Raw genomic sequence first — 9,627 nt, 5'->3', positions numbered from 1 at the left:
CCGTCGTTCTAAGCAAGATAAGGTGCATAAAGGATTAACATCACATGCAATTCATATGTGACATGATATGGCCATCATCATGTGCTTCTTGATCTCCATCACCAAAGCACCGGCACGATCTTCTTGTCACCGGCGTCACGCCATGATCTCCATCATCATGATCTCCATCAACGTGTCGCCATCGGGGTTGTCGTGCTACTCATGCTATTACTACTAAAGCTACGTCCTAGCAATATAGTAAACGCATCTGCAAGCACAAACGTCAGTTTAAAGACAACCCTATGGCTCCTGCCGGTTGTCGTACCATCGACGTGCAAGTCGATATTAACTATTACAACATCATCATCTCATACATCCAATATATATCACATCACATCATTGGCCATATCACATCACAAGCATATCCTGCAAAAACAAGTTAGACGTCCTCTAATTGTTGTTGCATGTTTTAGGTGGTGACCATGGGTATCTAGTAGGATCGCATCTTACTTACGCAAACACCACAACGGAGATATATGAATTGCTATTTAACCTCATCCAAGGACCTCCTCGGTCAAATCCGATTCAACTAAAGTTGGAGAAACCGACACTCGCCGGTCATCTTTGAGCAACGGAGTTACTCGTAGCGATGAAACCAGTCTCTGGTAAGCGTACGAGTAATGTCGGTCTGAGCCGCTTCGATCCAACAATACCGCGGAATCTAGAAAAGACTAAGGAGGGCAGCAAAACGCACATCACCGCCCACAAAAAACTTTTGTGTTCTACTCGAGAAGACATCTACGCATGAACCTAGCTCATGATGCCACTGTTGGGGAACGTCGCATGGGAAACAAAAAATTTCCTACGCGCACGAAGTCCTATCATGGTGATGTCCATCTACGAGAGGGGATTTCCGATCTACGTACCCTTGTAGATCGCACAGCAGAAGCGTTAAGAAACGCGGTTGATGTAGTGGAACGTCCTCACGTCCCTCAATCCGCCCCACGAACCGTCCCGCGATCCGTCCGACGATCCGCTGCGATCTAGTGCCGAACGGACGACACCTCCGCGTTCAGCACACGTACAGCTCGACGATGATCTCGGCCTTCTTGATCCAGCAAGAGAGACGGAGAGGTAGATGAGTTCTCCGGCAGCGTGACGGCGCTCCGGAGGTTGGTGGTGATCTAATCTCAGCAGGGCTCCGCCCGAGCTCCGCAAAAACGCGATCTAGAGGAAAAACCGTGGAGGTATGTGGTCGGGCTGCCCTCGCAAAGTTGTCTCAAATCAGCCCTAATACCTCAGTATATATAGGAGGGAGGGAGGGGAAAGGCAGCCTCAAACCCTCAAGGTTTGGCCGAAATTTGAGGTGGAGGAGTCCTACTCCAATCCTACTTGGAGTAGGATTCCACCTTCCCACTTGGAAACTCTTTCCACCTTGTGTTTTTCCCTTCTCAAACCTTATGGGCCTTAGTGGGAACTTATTCCAGCCTACTAGGGGCTGGTTTATATCTTCCCATAGCCCATGAGACCCCTTGGGGCGTGACACCCCTCTCGATGGTCCCCGTCACCCCTCCCGGCACTCCCGGTACACTACCGATGAGCCCGAAACTTTTCCGATAATGCCCGAAAACTTTCCGATAACCAAATGAGGTCATCCTATATATCAATCTTCGTCTCCGGACCATTCCGGAAACCCTCGTGATGTCCGTGATACCATCCGGGACTCCGGACAACATTCGGTAACCAACCATATAACTCAAATGCGCATAAAACATCGTTGAACCTTAAGTGTGCAGACCCTGCGGGTTCGAGAACTATGTAGACATGACCCGAGGGACTCCTCGGTCAATATCCAATAGCGGGACCTGGATGCCCATATTGGATCCTACATATTCCGAAGATCTTTATCGGTTGAACCTCAGTGCCAAGGATTCATATAATCCCGTATGTCATTCCCTTTGTCCTTCGGTATGTTACTTGCCCGAGATTCGATCGTCGGTATCCGCATACCTATTTCAATCTCGTTTACCGGCAAGTCTCTTTACTCGTTCTGTAATACAAGATCCCACAACTTACACTAAGTCACATTGCTTGCAAGGCTTGTGTGTGATGTTGTATTACCGAGTGGGCCCTGAGATACCTCTCCATCACACGGAGTGACAAATCCCAGTCTCGATCCATACTAACTCAACGAACACCTTTGGAGATACCTGTAGAGCATCTTTATAGTCACCCAGTTACATTGCGACGTTTGATACGCACAAAGCATTCCTCCGGTGTCAGTGAGTTATATGATCTCATGGTCATAGGAACAAGTACTTGACACGCATAAAACAGTAGCAACAAAATGACACGGTCAACATGCTACATCTATTAGTTTGGGTCTAGTCCATCACATGATTCTCCTAATGATGTGATCCCGTTATCAAGTGACAACACTTGCCTATGGTCAGGAAACCTTGACCATCTTTGATCAACGAGCTAGTCAACTAGAGGCTTACTAGGGACAGTGTTTTGTCTATGTATCCACACATGCACTGTGTTTCTAATCAATACAATTATAGCATGGATAATAAACGATTATCATGAACAAAGAAATATAATAATAAATAATTTATTATTGCCTCTAGGGCATATTTCCAACAGCCAGTAGCCACACAACAACTTCTCTTTCCCTCATCGATGGCCCCTCTGTTTCCACTCGTCGTATCTCCTCTTATTAGACCTCGTTGGATCTTTCCATTCAGCTTATAAACTAATTTTCACATCTACTTCCACTAAAAAAGCACGGGAGGGCAGATCCAACTCGCAATCTCATCCGTTTAATCGCATCATCAATGGTTTAAAATCATCGTTAACGAAAAACGAAGCTTCGTTAGCGCTAATCCCCGTCCACCTCGCCAACTGCCCGCCCGCACGCACGGCAGTTTTGCCCTCGCTCTGCACGCTGCCCCTGTCTCGCCGCGGCTCCTCCTTCCCAGGCTCGACGCACCTCCTCCCGCCGCTCGCCGCGCCTCCTTCTCCCGCCGCTCGACACGCCTCCTCCTCCCGTCGCTCGCCGCGCCTCCCCTCCTCCCGCTGCTCGCCGCGCCTCCTCCTCCCGCCACTCGCCGTGCCTCCTCCTCCCCCGCTCGCCCCCCCCCCCCCCCCCGGCTCACCGCGGCCCCCCTCCCCCCCTTAGTACAGTACCTTTCGCATCGTCATCCAGTCGTTGGCTAGAGCTTGACCATGCTGGCGGCGCTCCTTTGGGCCACCAAACGCGGCGCAGCCGCTCGGAGGAGAAGCCGAGGTTGTCTCGTTGCCAGCGCCGAGGAGACTGGAGTGAGGTATGTCTTCTTCTTCTTCTTCTTCTTCTTCTGCTGCTGCTGCTAGATCTGCCTGTTTCTACCAACAATTGTAGTTAGTTGGTTATTGTAGTGTGGCATGGGCATCCCTCTGGTCTCACTTTAGAGTTTGGATAGCTATGACCTGGATGGCTTCAACCCACTGCTAGATTCTAACCTTAGAGGAAGGAATAGGCCTTCATAACAACATAATTGGAGAACTACAGCAGAAGGCATGTGAGATTAACAGCGCCTGGATCATCATTGCCTTTGTTTGCCCACAGGAGTGGAGCGCCCAGGTATCTGGTCACTTACTGACCAAACACTTTGAACAAGCAGCATCTCTACACCAACATGGCATCAAATCAGCCAATAAACAAGGTAACTACATCTGCAGGCCACGTCTCTCCTCATTCTAGATGATTACCTGTTTTCAATACCGTACTCTTTGAACTAAGCTTAATTCCTTTATCTGATTTCAACAGTCCTCTATTATGGCCATGGCTTGGGGATTATTCAATCATGGTGCTGGGGTGCTTTCCAACCTCAATGCTGGGTACAATTATTTATCGAAAGCAGATTCATTTATCGAAATTACGATACAAAATTTGGAAATACAATCATTTTTTGAATTTCCATGCAAAAAAGTTCAGTTATGTGCTTTGATTTTTTGCACTTGCCTCCCACTTCCAATTTATCTTGTTATGTTTAAGATATTTTTAACAACAACAACCTTTCACACTCCCAGCTAGCAAAAAAATACTTGATGCATGTCCAGATGTCCTGATCCTCGTCGGCATATATTATAGCAGCAGCAGCAGAATTTCAGTAGCAACAGCAGCAGAATTACAGCAGCAAGAACTATAGACGGAATTCAGGGTTCACTTATTCATAGTTCACCAAACATTCTGCACAACAGCATAAGTTTCAGAACAAGCTGGTAACACTGCATAACAGTACTGTAGAAACAAAGACACCCACAACTCCCACTAAGGCACCAAGACTTGTTAACCCAGAAACAGAAGCACAATCTCCAGGAGCTTGCTGGCACCAGCCCACCACGGATCGGGAGCACCACGGAATCACGGATCCACCACCACCAGCCACCAGTAGCAGTGACACTAGAGACTAGACTGAAAGAAAATACAACACCTACTCTGAAGTCTGAACCAGTCAACCAGGGAGGGAGGGAAGGCGGCAAGCCCGCGAGGTTACCTCTTCCTCCTCGTGGTCGTGGAGCTCGGCGAGGAACCAGGGAAGGCGTGATCGACGGTGTGCTGGCCTTGCTGCGACCCCGGCGTGCAGGTGCAGCAGGTGCTCGGCGAGAAACGGAAGAAAGATGTATTGTTTGACGAAACTGAATTCTAACAGTTTCCTGCTAGGATTGATGAAACTATATTTTTTGAAACTTCGACAGCAGCTGTAAACTGACATGGTCAACGGCAACCAGACGAGGAGGAGGTACTCTACTACGGGAAGATCAAACAACGACAGTTTAGAGGTTACCTTTCAGATCAATAGGATCGTGTGGAGATGGAACGCATCTGAATAAAAGGAAAACTGCTCTTGTTGGACTCGGTCCGCTCGTTTGGCCCGGTTAAAGACCAGACCGGACCAAACTTTTTTTCGGTCTGGATTACTGGGCCCGGACCGACCTGTTTTGCTGTCGGGCCTGGACCGAGCGAGCCAAGACCGAGCGGGCCACGAGCGGGCCAGAAAGCCCGCTCGGTACGTCCAGGCTGAGTGGTAAACAACAAGGCCTCATAGTATCTTCTTCTTATGCTGATGTGCTGGTTGTTCAGACTCGGCCTCGTCATCCTCTTCACTCTCATTAACCACAACAGCCATGACAAGGGATGCAATCGAGTTCATGTTCTCCATATACTGAAGGTGACAGTTGTGTGCTGCCCTGAGTGATGAACCACACAAGCTAATATCAAAGGGGAGTGCCTCATCTTCGATGACCTTTAGGGTTCTTGCGCGGACATCGCAAATCATCCGCACTTTGTTCTTCATGAACAGAAACCTAGCTGCTTGAGGTATATCAGTGGCTGGATAGTGCAGGCCGAGATAAGGCTCAAGGCCAGGCTTTGTGATCTCGGCAAAGACCTCGCCATGGTTACCTTCATGGAACTTATAAGCCATAACCCTATCATACCCTGTAAGTTCAAAGACTTCCTTGACCACAGTGTTGCATAGCAGCTCCATGCTTCCACCTGGCAATGCTTGGATCTTGGAGATTGCCTTGGCAGCAAGCTTGTAAGACTACAAGGCCCCAGCAGCAGTGGCAGGCAATTCTGTGGGGTTTACACGCTCAAAGTCTACCACCAAACAACCGGTTGCTCGATGAACAATGGCATAGAAAGGCTTGCCTGAGGTCTTGCACTAAACCAGGATAGGATTCAGCAAAGAAACATCAGCAGTTACATAATAAGCAAGACCACCAACAGGGATATAATGGCCAGAATATTCAGATTCTTTCCATATACCGAGAAATAGATAACTATCAGAAAGACCAACACAGTAGCAAGTAAATTGGTCACATTTGGCAGATTCCGACGGTATAAAGCCTCGAGTAGGGCACGGACTTTGTCTGATCGAGTAATCAACAGATGGAACAATGCAATGATAGCCCCTTCAAACTCAGCACCGCGTCCACTGTTGATGGTGGTGGGGCTAAATGCCTTCCAGATGATGTTCTCACTACATAAGATCAAATTTACCATAAGCCAACTAGCAACAGAGTAGCAGCACATCAACAAGTAACAAAAACTAAGCACAATATGCTTACCATATATTGGTACCAATGAAGAGAGAAGTGCCAGAACCCAAACCATATCCTTTCTGGAGAAGTTCATCTAGACAGATGACAATGATGCCACCAAAGAAAAGTTGAAGTATGATGAGAATAGCATTTCCAGTTCCAAGTTGACTCACACTGCCATACATTCCAGACAGAACATATGCAACAGCTTCCCCAATGGCAATCAGGATACCCAGCAATTTATGTGCACCATTCCTGAAGAGACAACAATGTTTATTTTCAGGCCATGTCTTCCTTTATTTCACCGTTGTTTTGTGGCGTCGTTGCTCTTGTTGGCCTTCATTAGGGAGGTGTACTATTCCCTTCTTAATATATTTATACACGCAATTCTCATGCATGTTTTTTGAAAAGAAGGAAATGAGTTCTTGTTACGTTTGAGCATTGCATTTTAAAGTAAACTTCCAGCCATTACATGTTAATACTTCATATGCAGGAACGTGGCGAGATGGTGGGCTCCAAGGCCATGGAGATATTCTTGCCCCTGCAGCTTGAGATGTAATTGGTACAAATGAATAACCTCCATTTCGAAGGGTTAGTAGATGATGCTCAATGCCATAAACCTGCATTGATCTTCACTCATGTCATCTGATAGAAGCCTATTGAATTTCGATTAAATTTTACTATATGTTGTCAATGATGTAAGTGGAGATAGGAAGGGCCAAAAAATTAAAAATTATGGCACAAAGGGGACGGTCACCAATGATTTACATGATGAAATGTTTGTGAAGTATGGAAAATTATGACCTTAGCAAAACTTTTATTTAGATATATTCATATATACTTTGAGTTTTAGAAACGTGCATTGTACGTAAATGGTTAGATCTTATTTTTTTCATTATTCAAAATACTTGTACCCACTAGGATTTTTTTTTATGTACCTTGAAGGAGTATTATATTACTATTATTTGTTGTCCACCTTGATCATGCACTGCTATTTTTGCTAGGCAACTCCGCTTAGAATTAGGATCACTTAATAAGGTTATGATATCTTTTCCATGTGTGTAGAATTATTAGCATGTGAGACGACATTTACAATTTGATTGTCTGTTTTGTTGACTATGTTGGCAATTCATTTGTATAATAATATGTTCATTACATATCCTGAACAAGGAGTGAGATAATTAGTTCCTGAAGCTTCTCTCTTGGGATGCACATGCCGTAAGAAAAACTGTAGCCGACATCGCCTTTGTCACTTATGGAGCTCCATACAAGTGCCTATTCCTGAACCTATGTGTTTTTTATGATTGAATTAGATAAAACAAGTCTTTATATATTTCTTCAGACTAGGACGAGCATGCTAGGACGTTTTATCAATCTCTGTAGGTTTTGTTTTGTGGGGATGCCCCTAAAGTTGTATCCAAGGGTTCACCCCTTTCTTCTGTGTCAAATAAAATTAAACAAATCCCTTTTGGTGAGCAAAATTAGAACAATTAACGTAGTTCCTCCTTTTGAACTTCAGAAGACTCATGTAGTAGATGAATTGTATACAAATTCTATCATTGTGCTGTATAGTGGGTATCTGATTCAGTAACAAATTACAGAAAGGAATATAGTCCATGCTTTATTGTGACACATGGATATCTCACTTGATATCTTGTGCCTGTGCTGCTCCGTGTGGTAGAGTTGAATATATGCAAGAATGCCTTTATTTTGTTCCCCAATAAATGATGAGTTCACACCCTTTATGCATTTCATTCTTGTAGTGAAGGTTCCTATGATCTGTTTCAAATCACACATCCGTCCATTATGCTTTTCACTGTTGTAGTTCTAGTGAAGGTACCTATCTTCTGTTTCAAATCACACATCCATAAAATAATTCTGATGACCAGAATATAATTCTTTTGTAGTGAATATATTCTTGTCATGTCTATTACTGTTGTGACCAGAATCGAGAAAATAATCCTGTATTGCAAACTTCCTTTTCTTCACTTGGCATTGTAAAGACAGCTACTGCATTGGTTAAGTTGGCAGGCTAGACTACCTCAAGTAGTGAAATTTAACTAAATCGCTATTTTGTGCACTGTCACAGGACGAGGAAGGGATTGTTGGTGCTCTGGCACGCCGCTCCCAACACCTTTAGCCTTGGCCCGATGCACCAGTTCGCACAGTCAGGAGGTTTTCCGTATCAGCTTGATTTTGTTCATGGTGTTTTATCAATGATGATGTACTGCTTCAAAAAAATTCCGGTACTCTCCAAATTTATATGACCCAAGAATATGTCCTGGATCGCTGTTTTATATTCAGAAGTTTATTCTTGTCAACCGGTTGGTTTGAATTCTTCTAGCCTTCCATCCAATTTTTATGTAAACCACCAACGTAGGGTCACTCTGCACCAAGAAGATTGTTGTTTTAGCTAAGGAGAATACACCAAGAAAAGCAACCGAGCAGAATTCAGCAGCATGCCTACAATAACATCTCAGTTTTGAAAATATAACTTAAGCAACATCATAAATATTGTGTATCTATTTAATTCATATATACCTGGGATCATTTTTCTATATTAATGTAGTCTCATTTGATCAACATTTTAGCCGTGCGTTGCACGGGCAATTTTCCTAGTATGTGTGGAAGTCGATCAATCACCTAATAGCAAAGGCAGTGGAAGCTAGTACAAGAGGGTCTCCATTTGCTACTAAATTGTGGAGAAAAAAAGATTAATTTGACCAGAGTGGGATTTGAACCCACGCCCTTTCGGACCAGAGCCTTAATCTGGCGCCTTAGACCAACTCGGCCATCTGATCTTTGTTGTTATGACGAACATTTGATTACTTAAATTCATCTGTTTATCCGAGGTTCCTTCCAAAGGAACACAAAGCAGAGCAAGACGAGACCTCGACGTAGTATGCCATGTACTCCGTCAGCACAGCACACGGCAACTGCGGAACGCCCTCCTCATCTCGCATGCATACGCCCTTTTTGGCATGCCTGTTCTCCTCTCCGGGACATTGAATTCAATGAGCTCTTTTTTGCTGTGTGTTGTGCTAGTAATTACTCCCTCCGTTCCATAATATAAGTCTTTTTAGAGATTCCACTAAAGGACTACATACGAATGTATATAGACATATTTTAAAGTGTAGATTCACTCATTTTGCTTTGTATGTAGTCCTTTAGTGAAATCGCTTAAAAGACTTATATTTAGGAACGGAGGGAGTATTTTCGATGTATGATCCTCTGTCAAAGATTAGAACTAACCAATGCTTCTTAATACTACCATGTATGATCGCCTCTCAAACGCGTTGCTACTCCTTGCATTTACCCCTTTCTTCTACCAATGGAGCTCCTACCTCGCAGCAGGGGTTCATCTACCTACCTGATAACCTCCGTCAGCGCCCACGTGTATAAATAATTAAATACACATCCACCTGCCAGTAGCCACTCCCCGCTCTTACTGAACTGCTACTATCAGCTTGCTAGTAGCCACTCAGGGTGTGTTTGGTAGCATGCACAAGGGTGCATGAGACTAAAAAGTTCCCTCCCCAACCCACTTTTAGATGTTTGGTA

General features: G+C 44.8%; 1 non-coding gene across 1 annotated transcript; it reads right to left on the bottom strand.

The window, feature by feature from the left end:
- Positions 1-8,786: 8,786 nt before the first annotated feature.
- Positions 8,787-8,867, bottom strand: TRNAL-AAG. The gene has a single exon. It is a non-coding gene; the product is annotated as a tRNA-Leu (tRNA).
- Positions 8,868-9,627: the final 760 nt, after the last annotated feature.

This window comes from Hordeum vulgare, chromosome 2H (assembly GCF_904849725.1).
Source record: "Hordeum vulgare subsp. vulgare chromosome 2H, MorexV3_pseudomolecules_assembly, whole genome shotgun sequence".
NCBI lineage: Eukaryota > Viridiplantae > Streptophyta > Magnoliopsida > Poales > Poaceae > Hordeum > Hordeum vulgare.
This window is presented reverse-complemented; position numbering and strand designations above follow the sequence as displayed.